We start from the raw sequence: 17087 nt of genomic DNA, 5'->3' as shown, positions 1-17087 counted from the left end.
AGGATGATCACAACCCTACAATCTATAGAGGTTACATAAGATGTAGTTTCTATTTAGATTGGATGGCTAGGATCAGCCTATGGAAATGATATTTTGGGACGCAACCTATTTACGTTTATGGCCCATCAAATGGACGGTTTGGATTATCCTATGGTGTGGTATGGGTGGGGCCTAAGTTGTTCAAAGATGGGCCCACCATTCGCCAAAGGTTTCTGTTGGGCCCACCAATTGTTCCTGTTGTGTGTGTGTGTGGAGAGAGAGAGAGAGAGAGAGAGAGAGAGAGAGAGAGAGAGAGAGAGAGAAAGACCGGTCAAATGGTGGGAAAGTGACATATACGTTAAATCCTAACGTTTAACGTTAGGGGGGGAGGGGGATATCAGCGTCCTATATCTATCTATCTATATCTATATTTGGTTGTTGGAAGTTGGGTTGGGGATTAGGAGAAGAAAAAGTCAAAGGGGAGAAGACAAGAGGATTAGATTGGGAGAAGAATAGTGGAAGATTGACCCTGTGTGTTTGGTTGTGTGGCAATCCGCGAGAAGATTAGCGGAAGATGTGGGGTGCCATTACCAAAATGGTAAGATGGGGTGTCACCGTGGCACCCCCACCGCATCTCGAAATTTAAAACCGCTTGATAAATAAAGCTGAATGTGGTACACAATAGCTTTGCCATGTGGCCCCTTAAAGCTCGGGTGTCGCCATCCACTGCATCCTGAAATTTAAAACCACTTGATAAGTAAAGCTGAATGTGGTACACAATGGCGTTACCATGTCGCCCCTTTATGCATACAAGATTAATAATTATAGGAACTCTAAAGAAAATTATGTGATCTGATACTTTTATGTTCAGATCTGCCATTTTCGGAGCATATCTCGGGAATCGGAGACATTTCAAGAAGGAAAATCAAAGAAATTGGGAAATGATTTGGGGTAATACCTTGTTATCGGACCTAGATTTCAGCTTTTTGAAAACTGCGTTTTTATCGTTGAAGCTATCAGAAGCCATGAGGGCGAGAGAGATTCCTCGAGAGGAGGAAAGGGTTTTGCACGACTATGCTCGCTTTGCAGTTTGAAGTCCACCGAAATTCCCCGTCCTCCGATTTTGTGAAATTTTATGATCATATGCCAAAATTACCCTCTAACCTTTATTAAATTACACAGTACTTCGGTGGGGGGCTGCTAAGAAATGAGAGACTCTTTTCAATCTCAATGGTAGAGAGCAATTTTTCAATGCTGGAAGGAAGCACATGCATGAAATCAAAACTTTTGATATAGAAGTTATATATTACTCTATACCGAGGGTTAGGATCATCCTATGAAAATAATTTCGGCGCACAACCTATTTACATTATGGCTCAGAAAATGGACGGTTTGGATCATCCTATGGAGTTGGCCGAAAAATTCCGTTTCACCTTTTGATACCGTACAAACATCAAGAAGGACCCACATGGTGTTTGTCCCATGCAAGCATAGCAAACGTCGTCCTATACATAAAAGACTACAAAAATCAACGTGTGTGTGTGTGTGTGTGTGTGTGTGTGTGTGTGTGTGTGTGTGTGTGTGTGTGTGTGTGTGTATATATATATATATATATATATATATATATATATATATCAGTGCCCTTTTACAGCCTTGATCTAGTTGATAGATCACCCTTCGCCTTGATCTAGTTGATAGATCACCCTTCGACATAATAGTTTAGACCCATAATGTTGCCTTATGGTGGGGCACCATTTGGTATAGCCAGCCTTGGCCCTCTAAATTGCTCTGGATAGATAGGAAAGACATTTCTAAATTCCATTCACTTTACTTTTGACGTGATAGAATTTATGGAAAGGTTACTAAACCTGAAGTAAAGCAAAATCTGTATAAAATGAACCATGCCTCCATGTATTGTTATTGTTTGTTCTATTTTAGTGATACCGGTATTTCGACTGCAGCGAAAAGATCTTTGATACCTTACCTTAAATATCTATGATTACTCCCGTTGACAATTGTTCTGTGTATCTGATGGATACGGAAAGATCATACTCCTACGGTTCTTGTATTTCCTAAAATTTCAAGGGTGGTCCCGAATTGGCAACTAATGAGGAGGTAAAATTAGGTTGCTAACAAGTTTTAACCTTTTGAAAAACTCCTAACCCAATTTTAAAGATTAAGGAATCAAAGATGAAAATTAAGCACACAAGTTAAATCCTAAGTGCAGTACAAATTTAAATCAAGAGATAAGAGAGAGTGCACCCCTAGATTTAAAGTGGTTCGGTCCTCCAACGTGAGGCCTACTCCACTCCACCAACCAAACCCGTTGATGGCTTCACTAAGGATTCCTTTACTGGCAAGGAATCAACCCAATCACAATTTGGTTCGGCTCCGCCTCGCAAGACTTGCCACGAACCGGAGAAAGCTCCGCGTCTCCTTGCACTCGCTCTTGGGATGGCTCCGCGTCCCTTCGCACTCGCCCAATTACAATCTTTTGAATAAGAAAGAAAGAACAAAAAATCCCTCACAAGGGTTTACAATGTTTGTAGAAGATGTACAAATTGAAGCCTATGATCCAAATCCTAATCTTAGAGGATGAGAGGCATAAACAAGCTTTGATCACTCTTTAGATGTTCAAGTAGAGTTTAAGAGTGTTAGGATTGATGATTTTGAAGTTTAGAATGCCCATTTTTATAGAAGAACCCAAATATGACCGTTCAGGGGCATTGTCGTAATTCTGGCAAAAATTACAAACGACTCTTTTTCCGACCGTTGTAGTGTTCTCGGAGTTCCGAGAAAAAATCTCGGAGTTTCGGGAATACAAACAGAAATGAAAAAACAGCTACTGAACCATTTCTCGGAGCTCCGAGGAATGTCTCAGAGTTCCGAGAAGCCTATGAAAAGAGGATTAATTCTTGATTTTAGGCTTCCAACTTAACACCAAGTTGGGATTGCTATGAGGGTTCCAAGGTGTTGGAACTCCACAAAGCAATCTCTTTAATCATTTTAGGGTGTGTGAGATTAACTTAATTATGCCTCTTAAAATCTAAAACTAAGATTGGATCTATACAATCTAAATTGACTTCAATCTTCAATACGATTCTTCAAGTATTCATTCGTCTTGGATCTCCGATGTCTTTGGCCTTCATAATGTAGTCCAATGAGATCTTCTTGGCCTCAATCCAAGCAATGGTGTCTTAGCACCAATGAGATCTACAACTTAGACAATCAAACACATTAGTGATCATAAATCACTTGTGTATTGGAATCATCAAAATAAGATGGGAATGCCAAGGTGGAAACCATTGGGCTTACAATCTCTCCCTTTTTGATGATGACAAGCACAAGAGATTTTTCAATAAAAAGCACACATATTTTTCCTTACACTAGAATTCTCTCCCCCTTTGGCATCAATTAAAAAGATTGGGGTAAAAAGAGAAACAAAGGGATGAAATATTCAATTTAAAGCTCCCCCTTTTTCAAGGAAAAAGACAAACCTAGAGCTCCCCCTATTTAGAATTTTTATTCAACATAAGAGGGGATATTAAACTAACCATAAAAAGATATTCAATTTTAAGCAAAAGCCCCTAATCTAAGCACATATGATGAAAATCATATGGGGGCTTTGGGAACCCAAGCTTTCTTGGTTCCACCACAATCCCTAATCTTAGATGCACATTGGAATTGGTAATGACCATTTATTCCACAATAATGGCATCTAACATGAGAGTTAGATAAGCTAGTCCTATCATAATATGCATGAGTAGGATTACGACTAGTTTTCTTTAAGATTATGTCAATTATTTTGTCACCATTTAGGAACCCATGGAGACATAATCTTAACCTTTCATTTTCATTATGAAGATGTGTTATTTGATTTAAAGAATCATTAAATTCATCTTCATAGGATTTGGAAGAGCTTGTCACATCTTGAAATTGTGCTAATTGGCAAGTTTTCTCATCCAAACAACCCTTAAGGGTTTTAATCTCAAGTTTAAAATTTTCAATTTGGGCTTGAGATTTAGATATGGAAGATGATGACTCATTTTTCAAAACATCAAGTTCATTTTCTAATTTAGAAATAGATTTTTTAAGAACTTTATCTTTTGAAATTTGACAATGCAAGGTATTGCACAATTCATCATAAGATATTTTTTCACTATCACTACTTGATGAATTATAAGAAGGGTTTGAATTTACCTCATCTTCATGGGTGAGTGCCATGAAGCAAAGATCGTCTTTTTTATTTTCTTCCCCTTCGCTTGCACTTTTGCCCGACGTGCTTACCGCATCCCAACTGGCGGCAAGAGGAAAAGGAGTGTGCGGTTGACCGCACCTGAGCTTAGGTGCGGTCGAGGGCCTAAACACATGGGTCCCACACTTTTTGTAGTGATCAAAACCATTCATTTGCAAGGCCCCATCATATATAGGGTGTGTACAAAAAATCAGCTCCATTGGATCATCCTAACCCCTCCAAAAGTTGAGGGCAAAAATGGGCAGATTTGTGGCAAACGGTGTCTTTCCATTTTTCCCTCCACTTTTGGATGGGTTAGGATAATCCTATGGAGCTGATTTTTTGTACACACCCTATCTATGATGGGGCCTTGCAAATGAATGCTTTGGACCATCCTAACAATGTGGGCCCACATGAGTTTTGGGCCCTCGACCGCACCTAAGCTTGGTGCTGTCGAGCGCACAATCATTTTCCTCTCTCTCTCTCTCTCTCTATATATATATATATATATATATATATATATATATATATATATATATATGGGTCTAAACTATTATGTCGAAGGGTGATCTATCAACTAGATCAAGGCTGTAAAAGGGCACTGGTATATATATATATATATATATATATATATATATATATATATATATATATATATATATATATATATATATATATATACCAGTGCCCTTTTACAGCCTTGATCTAGTTGATAGATCACCCTTCGACATAATAGTTTAGACCCATAATGTTGCCTTATGGTGGGGCATCATTTGGTATAGCCAGCCTTGCCCCTCTAAATTGCTTTGGATAGATAGGAAAGACATTTCTAAATTCCATTCACTTTACTTTTGACGTGATAGAATTTATGGAAAGGTTACTAAACCTGAAGTAAAGCAAAATCTGTATAAAATGAACCATGCCTACATGTATTGTTATTGTTTGTTCTATTTTAGTGATACCGGTATTTCGACTGCTGTGAAAAAGATCTTTGATACCTTACCTTAAATATCTATGATTACTCCCGTTGACAATTGTTCTGTGTATCTGATGGATACGGAAAGATCATACTCCTACAGTTCTTGTATCTCCCTTTTGTCATTTGCCAATCGATCTTTCTTTTTATCTTATCCTCTCTTTTGCTCCTTGATGGCCAAACGATTGGATCTTTCATAACCATCCAATTTCTCTCTCCTTTTGCCACTCCTTTCAGATTTCATCATCAATATTCTTCAAAAATAACCCTTCAATTATTCATGGGCTATAGGTAGCCAGTCAAACATTTTGAACTAATTGATTGATCAAGGGGGAGTTTTTTCGTCTCAAAATCCGAATAATATTCATTACTTAAAGTGGTTGCATTCATCGAAAGGAACAAATGACGATGCAATTGGTTCGAATTTGACCATGGGGTATCTGGAAACAATATTTGATTATTTCTTTCATTCGAAATGGGCCCTTATTTTTTGCATTCCATTTTTATTTGATTCTATTTCTATATTCTTTCCAGATCCAAGGATTAAACAATGGAAAAAAACAGAGGAAATAGATCCATAGGTTCCATACCATGTTATAGAACTCATGCTTCATAGAAATATCAGATCAGATAGAGTCGACGCATGAAGCAGGTTCATTAACAATTCACAGAATAGATTAAAAAAAAAGTGCCAAAAAAGAAAAAAAGCAGTGACTCCCCTCCCATATCTTGCATCTATAGTCTTTTTGCCCTGGTGGATCTCTCTCTCATTTAATAAAAGTCTGGAACCTTGGGTTACTCATTGGTGGAATACTAGGCAATCCGAAACTTTTTTGAATGATATTCAAGAAAATAACATTCTAGAAAGATTCATAGAATTAGAAGAACTATTTCTATAGGACGAAATGATAAAGGACTACCCGGAGACACAGATACAAAAGTTTCGTATAGGAATCCATAAAGAAACGATACAATTGATCAAAATGCACAATGAAGATCATATCCATATCATTTTGGATTTCTCGGCAAATATAATCTGTTTCGCTATTCTAAGTGGTTATTCTATTATGGGTAATGAAGAACTTCTCATTTTGAATTATTGGGTTCTGGAATTCTTCTATAGCTTAAGTGACACAATAAAAGCTTTTTCTATTCTTATTAACTGATTTATGTATCGGATTCCACTCGCCTTATGGTTGGGAACTAATGATTGGCTCAATCTACAAAGATTTTGAATTTGCTCATAACGATCAAATTATATTGAGGAATTGCCAATATAATTTGATCATAATTATATTGAGGAATTGTCAATATAATTTGATTAACGAATGAATAAGATATTGAGGAATTGTCGATATGTAAGATCATAATTATTGATACGGGTATTTTCCACATAAAAAGGGAATCTTTTGTTACAAGAGAACCAGAAGTGATGTGGATTATTCAAGAATCAAAGTCGATTTGCTTTATAAAAAGAAGATATCAATGAACTTCTATGAAATGGTTTCACAGGATTCAACCTATTGTTTCGATCGTGGGATATCATTGAGAAATAGGAATCAGTGTTATCAAAGGATTTCCTGCGATTATTTCTAGTATGGAATGAGTCAATCATCCACTTTGGTATCTTATTGAACAAAGTCTCTAAAGCAAAAAAACTTGTTTGCTTTAGAGATCCAAGCGGCTGGATCAACGCCTTCGAATCTGGGAAATTCCAATCGTAATTGTCTTGCTGAAATTCCCCCAAGATTGTGACCATCACGAAGTCCTTCTTGAATTCCAACTCGCATCCCTTCTTGATTTTCATGTCGCACCTCCTGCTCAATTCGTCTTGACAATTGATTGAGTCGTCCATCCATAGCAGTTAGCTTGTTTGAAATATCGAGCAGAACATCTCGCTGCTGAATGGAAATTTCTTGCTGAGTTTGGAGGCGAGTTTCTTGAGAAGAGGTAGTCTCAAGTAGTTTCTTGATTGCATCATCCAAGCTCTTCAATCGAGCATTCTCAGCCATGAGGTGAGAAGTCAACGAAAGCACCAATGTTAGAGCTTGATTGTATTGCACAAAAATACAGAACATGAATAGAGAGAACTGAAGAAGAAGAAAAATCTAGTGTTTATTGAAAAAATGACTGGTTTCGAGGCACCAGAACCTCCAATTACAGGAAGAAGAGAAAAATAAATTCTACAGATTGATCTCCTTTCTTTCTCTCCCTTCCTACTTTTATACCCAACAGAAATCTCCTCAACTGTTATAACTACTTCTAACAACCTCAACTGAATTAGTTGCCTAATCCCTCAACCTAGCTGGCAACACCCTGTTTCTACTGCCCATTCTTCTCACTGAAGTTGTAGCCCCTTGGTTCGTGACAAACTCTGTAGAAAAGACAGCTAGGTTTGTGCAAAATATCAAAATATATATCGTTGTGCTGATAACATGCATTTCCCTTAATATCCGAGACTACCCCTCCAATGTTGCCTAACACGTCAAGAACAAGGTTATTTGTTACTAATATTTTGCTTTATTATCACCAAATTTATCTTTGAAGTCGTTTAAAACATCAAGAGCAACGCTTCAGCTTGCCTCTATGGTAGCTGCATGGTCTTGGCTTCATGCGGAATAGACATTCCATGTGTAGGATTACAAAAAATCAATGTTTCAGCTTGCCTCTATGGAACCTACTTGATGGATCAACGGCCTAGGATCATCCGATCAAGGTGTCGTGGATATGCGACATGTTAATAACAAAGCTCGTCCGTCTAAGTTAGATCTTAAATGATCATCATCATCATCACACACACACACACACACACACAGAGAGAGAGAGAGAGAGAGAGAGAGAGAGAGAGAGGATTTACCTTGATATTCTCAAGATCTACACCGAGCATGTCAACGACAAAGGTATAACAATCTGGGTGTTCATAAATGTCTGCTGGGGTCCGGAAATAGCTCTTAGCCCTCTTCACGTAGTTGCGAGCCCGAGGATGAAGCATATTCTCCATCTCATCCGGAAAGTCTAGGACCCTCTCCACTTCTCTGATCCACGACTCCAACTCTTCTTCCTCATACAGTACAATATCCATGTCCATTAATTTGAGCAGAAAGATTACCAACTTTCAAGCAAAAGTTGTGATTACCTCTTGATCACGTTTTGTCAGTCTGCACTTAAGGCCGTGTTTAAAAACACGATGTGACGCGGAACGCGGCCAAGAAAAATCCTTGTCGACTCGGTGCGGATGCGACCAAGAACGGGGTTGACACGGCTGAGTACTCGGTTGATGTGGTCATAACTCATGTGAGTCAAAGGAGATTCTATTGACTCTGTAGGGCAAAATGCGGAACGCGGACGCGGCCAAGGTAAAAGAGAGTCTACTCGGGGGAGTCAACGCGGACTCGGGGGAGTTTTAAAACACTGACTTAAGGTATTGAACAGGAGTGACGGATATTTATAAGAAGGACTGGTTAGTTGAGAAGGGTTTAGGAGAGAGACGAATATCTAGAAAGATATTGCGTTTATATTATAGGTTCTTATAAGAAAGACACGTTACTTATAGATTCTTTTTCAGTAAGACACCTTAGTTCATGCATGATGCATCCCGCTGGTATAGCTAAAGCACACCTGGAGTCTAGGGTATTTGTAAGGAAGATTAGTTTAGTTAAAAATTATTTTATTTATTTATTAGGTGTCAATAAGTGTTTAGAAAGTAGTTTTAAGAGTGTTGGAAAATCTCGCATTTGAACCTCTTTAACATAAACCCCCCTTCTTCTTCTTTTTGGAGAAAGAGGTCATATTTTATTTGGAAACTCAAGGCCCAATCCAAAATATGTTCAACATGATTTGGGTCATTCATACGAGAGGTCCTTACTAGGGGTGTCAACGGATCCACTTCGGGTCGGATCCACCTATGTCACAGTCACGATCCATTCAAATTCCTTATCGGTCGGGCCGGAGTCGGATTGTTCTTCGGATCCTACTTTCCACGTCATGATCACGATTCATTTTAATTCGGACCGTCCATCGGAGTGTCCTATAATGTCCCACTAAGCTAAGTAAACAATTAATTTTTTTAAAAAGTGATAGAATTGCAGTCCACTATTAGTGTGTCTCTATACATTTTCTTCAACTAAATTAAAATTTTATCTATGTTTAATCTATGTGTATAATAATGCTTGAAAACAATAAAACTAATCAAAATTACAACTTAGCTTATGATGCATAAAGAACAAAACCCCTCTCTCTCTTCCTTCGTGAACGTATGAAACGAAACGACTGAAATAAGTGAAATCGCATTCCCATCCGATTCATTAAGTAATAAGAGAGGTTTTGACCAAAATGCCCTTCATAGAACGGTTAGCATTAACAAAATTTGGAGGGTATTTTTGTAAACCATTTCGGATCGTGACTATCCAATGGGCATTTGTGGCATGCCCATACACAATCCAAAATTTTTCGGATCTCAAATTTGATGATCCGAAATATGCCCATGGATCCTATTCATATGTTTAGATCCCGTTCATTAACGTTCGGATTCGGACGATCCATCGGACCGTCTAGATCCATTGACACCCCTAGTCCTTACTTGTAGATGGTATAACGTTAAAATCACTCCCTCTAGTAGGCCGCTACAAGTCCCATCCATTTTTGGTTATATCACTATGATCACATGATCCTAGCCCTTGACAGAAGGTGGGAGAAACATATATGTTACACAGGTATAGTGAAGCAGGCGTGAGACACATTTTGGATGATTGGAACCATTGATCTTATGGGCCATCACGAGGTGACGCTATTGATCTAACTTTCATGCACACTGGATGGAGATCTCATCCATTAGAGAAAGGGTTGAAAAAAAAATGAAGGACCAGAAAGGACATGCAAATCAAAGTGTTAAGATTGGAATAAAAAACATTTCACGTGGCAAATTTTTTCTTGGCAATTTTTTTTTCTCTTTTCGATTTAGGGGTAAATGATATAATTATGGTTAATTTAGAGGGATAGCAAGATAAATTGAACGTCTCTCTAAATAAAAATTGAATAGGGTTGGTTTAATTTATCTTTTTTTGTGGCTATTCAATAAAATATTATCCTTTTCAATTCGTGAGTAAAAAAGTAGGAGATTTTAGAAATCTCTTTACTATCTATCCAAATGAATTTAGAGGGGCAAGGCTGACTATACCAAAGGGTGCCCCACCGTAAGGAAACATTATGGGGTCTAATCTATTATGTCGAAAAGAGATCTACCAATTAGATCAATGCTATAAAGGGAACATGTATATCCCCCTCCTGTTTACCTGTAAAAACTAAGATTATATTCTTTTTTGGTCCCAGTGCGAGCATGTGTTTCCTAATCTAATCCTCTGTGTCCTTTTTGTTTTTGGGTAGGTGAGAGATAAAAAGCTCCAATCCCTGTCCTTTGTATTTCTGATCATTACTGATACCAATCTATCCCAACAAGCTATACGTCGATTTTTGTAGTCTTTTATGTATAGGACGACGTTTGCTATGCTCGAATGGGACAAACACCTTGTGGGTCCTTCTTGATGTTTCTGCATGGTTTGTCCCCGTATGGTCCAGTATTTTTTTATAAGGTACTGTACCGCCCACTCCATAGGATGATCCAAACCGTCCATTTTTAGGCCACAATCTAAATAGGTTGCGCCCGAAATTATTTTCATAAGATGATCCTAACCTTCGATCTAGAGGGAATCTATATAACCTCTATATCATATGTTTCGATTTCATGCAGGTGCCTCCTCCTGGCATTTTGGTAATGGCACCCCACATCTTGCCATTTTGGTAATGGCACCCCACATCTTCCGCTAATCTTCTCACGGATTGCCACACAACCAAACACATTGGGTCAATCTTCCACTATTCTTCTCCCAATCTAATCCTCTTGGCTTCTCCCCTTTCACTTTTTCTTCTCTTAATCCCCCACCCAACTTCCAACAACCAAATATATAGATATAGATATCTATCTTCTATCTATCTACTATTATAAAGAGGGAAGGGCAAATTACCGTTCATGCTTACTTGTCCGCCTCCCCTTCAAGTTCACGTGTATTTTTAAATTTTCGGAAATTCTCAAAATTCCTGAAAAAATGGTAAAAGGAGAAAAAATCCCTAAAGAACTAGCAAAAGGTCAAGATGGGTATAATAAATACATAAAAAAATCCCCTTCGTCTCGCAGCGCTTCCTTTTTTCTCGCCACGCGAGAGAGGTCAGGGGATTCCTTTTCTGCCGAACTCCAGATTTTCGCAATAGGTGTTTTTTGAGATTTTCGGATAAAGAGCCATGATATGCAAAATCTTACCGGTCGAGATATTTGCTGGATAAGCATTACTTGAGATTTGCCCAATTAGCTCGGAAGCACGCCAAGCTTCTCGCTCTTTCCAAACCGCCGTACGCCTCCATCCCATCGTATCCCCAATTTCTTCCCTCAACGCACAACATACCCAAACCACCTTCGCTTTCCTAACCTCAAAAATCTCGGCTCTATTTGGTTGCAAGAGCTTGGGTGTGATGGGAGAAGACTAGAAGTCAAACGGCATTTCCAAAGCCCGGCAGTCAAGGGGGAGATTTTTGGAACTTCGTCCAAGCGTTGTTTGGTTACAAGGCTCTGCTCAGGCATTTGGGCGGCATATGATCCACTTTGGACGTTTGGTTGCCGGAATTTGTTCGGAACATGTGTAGAAAAAACTCTCGTAGCACGTCTCCGTCATTTCTACATGCTAGGGATCTTGATATTCCAGAAAAAAAACACTCCAAATATGTGGATTGCCATTTGGCTTTGGTTGGGTGTCCACGTGGGCAGACAAGCACCCGACAAGCCCGGTGGTCAAACATGCCAATGAAATGCAAATGGCAACCAAATGGGGTTTGGCATTTCAAAATTCCAGACATATTCCCGTCTTTTATCTAAACTCCAAATAAGAACCTTCCATTTCCTTCTCTCCTATAGCAAAAACCCAACACAACTGATCAACACCCTTTTCTCCAACATTCCGAACTCTCTTTCCCCTTTCTTCTATTTTGTTTCTGATAGAAAACCCCAATTAGTGGGTGTGTCGGCTCTCTCATAGTGCACCAGTTATGTCGAAATCCCTGATAAAGCCGATTTCGAGTGTAGTCGCAGCAAAAAAACCCATTGTCATAAAGTCCCGGCAAGGAAGAAGAGCTGCCTGTGTGCAATTTGTTCCAGCATTCAATAACTGCCCATCTATAACTCATTGCAGCCTTAGAAGGGTCATCTATTACCACCCATGCCGATTACAAGAACCAGAAGGCACTTTGCTGCACGGACCTGAGGATCATAAGCTAAAAAAATCAGGTATAACTCTCCTGATTTTTTTATTTATTCATGGTTAACACATAGATCATTCAAATTATGCTACTCTAGGTAGTTCAATTTGCATCTGTGATGTACAACTGTATTTTTTTTTCTTTTCATTAATGAAAAGAATCCCCTTCTCTATTTCTTTTGGTAAATGATGACACCATCATGTCTCAATAGATCCGCTAAACCATCATGTCTTACCTATTTTAACTAGATTCTTAGAGCTTTTGTGTATTCGAGCCATGAGAGGGAGAGGGAGAGGGAGAGGCAGAGTCAAAGGTTACTGCTATTCAAATACCGCTGCCGCCATCATTGTCTGAGTGGTTTGAGTTTTTTTTTTTTAATTTTATGATTTTTTTCCCTGTGGTTGTGACCTACTTTCCTTTCCCACCGAATCATGAAGGTTTTCTTTCTTTTTTTGGTCTTTTTCCTTTCAAGTCCCAGTTTTCTCATCTGGGCCAAAGTCACCATGAGATTTTTCTCTTACTTTTATCATCATTTCTTCTTTTGCTATCGCATGGTCCTCAATGTTTTTTAATTTAGACCTGAATTGTGATCATACTGATTGCCAAGGTATATGGCATCCTCATATGGTTTGATATATCTCTTTTCTCTCTTCATGTTGAAAAGCTTCCTACATATAGCCAATATTATCTCTCTGCTGGGTGATGTGTCTGTATAGGAGCTATAAATTTGTGCTGTAATCTAACAATTTTTGTATTTAGAATATGACGGGATCTATAAATGTTTCAAAATTGATGAAGTAAATGTGATGTTGATGAATTCGTGATATCACTAATTGATGCTATGTGGATGATCTGAAATGGATGAGGATGCAGCCAAGGAGATGTGAGATTTTATTTCCCAAAAATAGATAATACTATTTTTTATAATATGAGATCGTCCAACATCCCAAAACTAATTCAACAATGCACAATTAACTCTTCATCCCCTTCCTTTTAAACTGGATTTCTGATTCTACCATTAACTGATGTTTGGCACTATTATGTTATAATAATTGCATAAACATATGTTATCTTTTCTTCTTAAATTGGCTTCTAGGAGCTTTTTCACAGCTTTGTTAGTGCAACTAATCAAAACATGGAAGTGCCAATTTTTTGGGCCCTGTTAATTTGCTTTGATTCTTTTTCTATCCTACCTATTAAATATAGTGGTTTCATTTCCTATCATGCACATCAAATTTATTTATCAAATCTGCTACACTTCATTAAATGGAACTCCATATTTGCCATTATCTACTCCTAATATCTTCTAATTCCCTCTATCGTCCCGTGCATCGCAGAGATATGAAACAAAAGAAGAAATTGAGTTTTACTGTTCACGGACACTGTAGACACCCCATTTTGACCGTGCCCTGCACCTCCATGTTTTGTGCTCAACTTTTCCAAATCAGTGCGTTAGGGTCCCAAATTGCACCCTGGGCTAGCTTAGGGTCCCACCAAGGTCCCTGTGAAATTTCGTCAAGATCCGACCACGTTTGCCTAGCGAACGAGCTAAGTGTAGACACCCCATTTTGACAGGGCCCTAAACCCGCGTATTCGAATGAAATCTCGAGGTCAGGCAGAAAATGAATGGAATTAATCCGAGTAAAAGAGAATGTGGGGCCCGCTTGTGTGGGACCCGTTTGTGTGGGGCCCGCTGGTGTGGGACCCGCTTTTGTGGGACCCGCTTGTGTGGGACCCGCTGATGTGGAACCCGTTCGTGTGGGGCCCGCTGGTGTGGGATCCGCTATATTCACGGAGAGAATAAGGAATGTCATCATTTTCTTTTTTTTAAAATAGCATAATGAGTATGTTTTGGTTTTCGTATGGCATCCAATGCCATGTGATGATTGTTTTATTTATTTATTTTATTTTATTTTTATTTTTGCAAAAATCAAGGGAATTGGGGGGACAAGAGGGGGACAACCACTCTCATTTTTCTCTCCCCCTCATGATGACTCATGATGAGTCTCCCCACTCAGATCTCTCTCTCGCGAAGAAAAATCAGAGGAGGGAGAACCAGGGAAAAAAAAAAGAAAAAAAAAGGGAGAGGGAGGAAGAGAAATGGCAGAGAGAGGGAGGGAGAACTGGCAGAGCTTGAGCCCCACCCATCCAAGCCACCGTCGCCCCATCTTCTCAGGCCAACCACCATTTTTGCCGAGCACTTCATCTTCCTCAGCCACCCTGGCCGGAATCCGACCACCTTGAGCCACCATCGAACCCACAATCCGGCAGCCATCTCCTCCATCTTCGACCTTCGATCGGGTTTAACCCCATTTCCCCACCACCAACCTCCACCCTCCTCCTCGATCTCCACCATCTACCTAGCCGAGCCACCACCTACACCCCCACCTTTAAACCCATCTGGTCCTTTTATTTTACGTAGAGAAACAAAAGGGGTTTTCCATTTTTCAAAAATCGCAGAGAGAAGAGGGAATCTCAGAGAGGAGATTAAAGGGAGAGGAGGAGGAGATTTGCAGAGGCTCAAGCTCCCCACCACGATCCCACCATCATCTCCATTTTTATTTTTATTTTTTTACAGAAACCCATTATCTTCCCCATTCTCCTCAAATCCAAACCCATTCCCATCTGATTCAACCACCTCCTCCACCTACCTTCGTCCCCGACCACTATCTTCCCCAACCGGAGCTCCGACCGAACCTTCTTCTCCATTTTCTCCGGTGGGTTTGCCGAAATCCGGCAAAACCATCGCAGCCACCATCATCCCATCACCGGTCGGCCTCTCCACCATCAAACCCCCTTTTTGTCTCTGCCATTAACCCACCTCCAATCGGTTCCAACCCCAATTTCCACCTCCACCACCATCGTCCTCTGCAAATCCGAAACCCTCTTCTCCGGTCGACCTTCCCGCCGGCCGATACCCCATCTCCTCCGGCCGGCCTTCTTCCACCTCCATGGACAACCACCATTTCTATTTCTCCAAACCCACCTTAAAACCCATTTTCTGAAGAAAAAAAGAAGAAGCAGAGAGGTAGGGAGAGAAAAGCAGAGGAAGGGAGAAAATGGGAGCTTCATCTCCGTCCAACTCAAAAATCCGACCCTCACCTCTACAACTTCAGCCACCATCATCCTCTCCACCACCTCCATTCACCACTTCTAAAACCCAAACCCATTTTCACTTCTTCTTCTTCTTCAATAAACCCATCTCAGCCACTTCTCATTTCACTACCAAAAACCCCTTTCGAAATTCTCCATTTAAACCCATACCATCCACCATAATCTCGTCTATCTCTCTCTCTGTGGAAAAACCAGAAGAAAAGATATGTTTAAGACATGGCCCCGGCAGCAGCAGCAACAGATAAATTAAATCCTGGAGATGTCTGTGTTGTTGGTGTTGCCTGTACACCAATGGGAGGATTTCTTGGTTCCCTTTCATCTTTATCTGCTTCAAAGCTAGGGTCTATTGCTATTGAGTGTGCTCTTAAAAGGGCGAATGTTGATCCTAATCTTGTACAAGAGGTTTTCTTTGGAAATGTTTTAAGCACAAATTTGGGGCAGGCTCCTGCTAGACAGGCTGCATTAGGTGCAGGGATACCAAATACAGTGGTTTGCACCACCATTAATAAAGTCTGTGCCTCAGGAATGAAGGCAACAATGCTTGCTGCACAGAGTGTCCAGTTGGGTATTAATGATGTTGTGGTGGCTGGTGGTATGGAAAGCATGTCAAATGCTCCTAAGTATTTGGCAGAGGCAAGGAAGGAATCTCGATTTGGACATGATACTATAATTGATGGGATGCTCAAGGATGGACTTTGGGATGTTTACAATGATTATGCCAGGGGTTCATGGGCTGAACTGTGTGCAGATCAGCATGCAATGACAAGAGATGAGCAGGTAATAGGGGCTGTGGATCTTGGACTCCGGCTTTCGCACACCAAAGCCGCATCCCAACTCTGGCCGAGGAATATCAGCCCCCACTACATCAACGTCGCGATGACCCTGTGTCATTATTGCTGTCAGTTTTGGTAACCTCCCTACTTCTCTTTCATTTTTTATCCGGATGAAAATCAAGTTTACCATGCTAATCAAGGGTTTATTGTTTACCATTTTAGTCTTGTGAGAACATCTAAAAAGTAAGGTAATTGTTACAGAAATCTATGTGCAAAGAAGAGTTTAGCTCATTCTGATATTTCGATATGGATTTAATTTTCTGAGTAGGCATCTTTTTGCAAAAGTCTTGGATATTGTTAAAATTTTTGGATCCAAATCTTGTTGGAAATATGTGGATCCGATAATTGTCCAGGTTGGTTTTATTGCTCTTCCTTTTGAAGCATAGGATTTTCTTGGTAGAACTGCCTATTAGTTTTTTGAAGTAGTTTGATTCAGCATTTTGTGGGTTCACTGATTTCAATCCCTTGATTCTTCTTTGTATGCTCGACTACTAGCGCTGCTATCGTGATAATAATTTCTTCTTTTAATGAGTCTCGAGTTCAGTTTCTATATTTGTTTTCCACGAATGGGAATTGCGGTCATATATATATATAATATTTGATAAGAGTTGAGCAGGTTCAATGTTATCCAAATGGCAAGTGAAAATAA

The 17087-nt window shown here is 39.6% G+C and overlaps 1 pseudogene; it reads left to right on the top strand.

Annotated features, from left to right (window-relative positions):
* The first annotated feature begins 15821 nt into the window (after positions 1-15821).
* LOC143876896 (acetyl-CoA acetyltransferase 2 pseudogene) lies at positions 15822-16517 on the top strand (annotated as a pseudogene).
* Positions 16518-17087: the final 570 nt, after the last annotated feature.

The sequence above is a fragment of the Tasmannia lanceolata genome, unplaced genomic scaffold (assembly GCF_043159265.1).
Source record: "Tasmannia lanceolata isolate RefF3 unplaced genomic scaffold, GAP_Taslan_0.1 ptg000005l, whole genome shotgun sequence".
NCBI classification, from domain to species: Eukaryota; Viridiplantae; Streptophyta; class Magnoliopsida; order Canellales; family Winteraceae; genus Tasmannia; species Tasmannia lanceolata.
The sequence above is the reverse complement of the archived record's forward strand: the minus strand, read 5'-3'. Positions and strand labels throughout refer to the sequence as shown.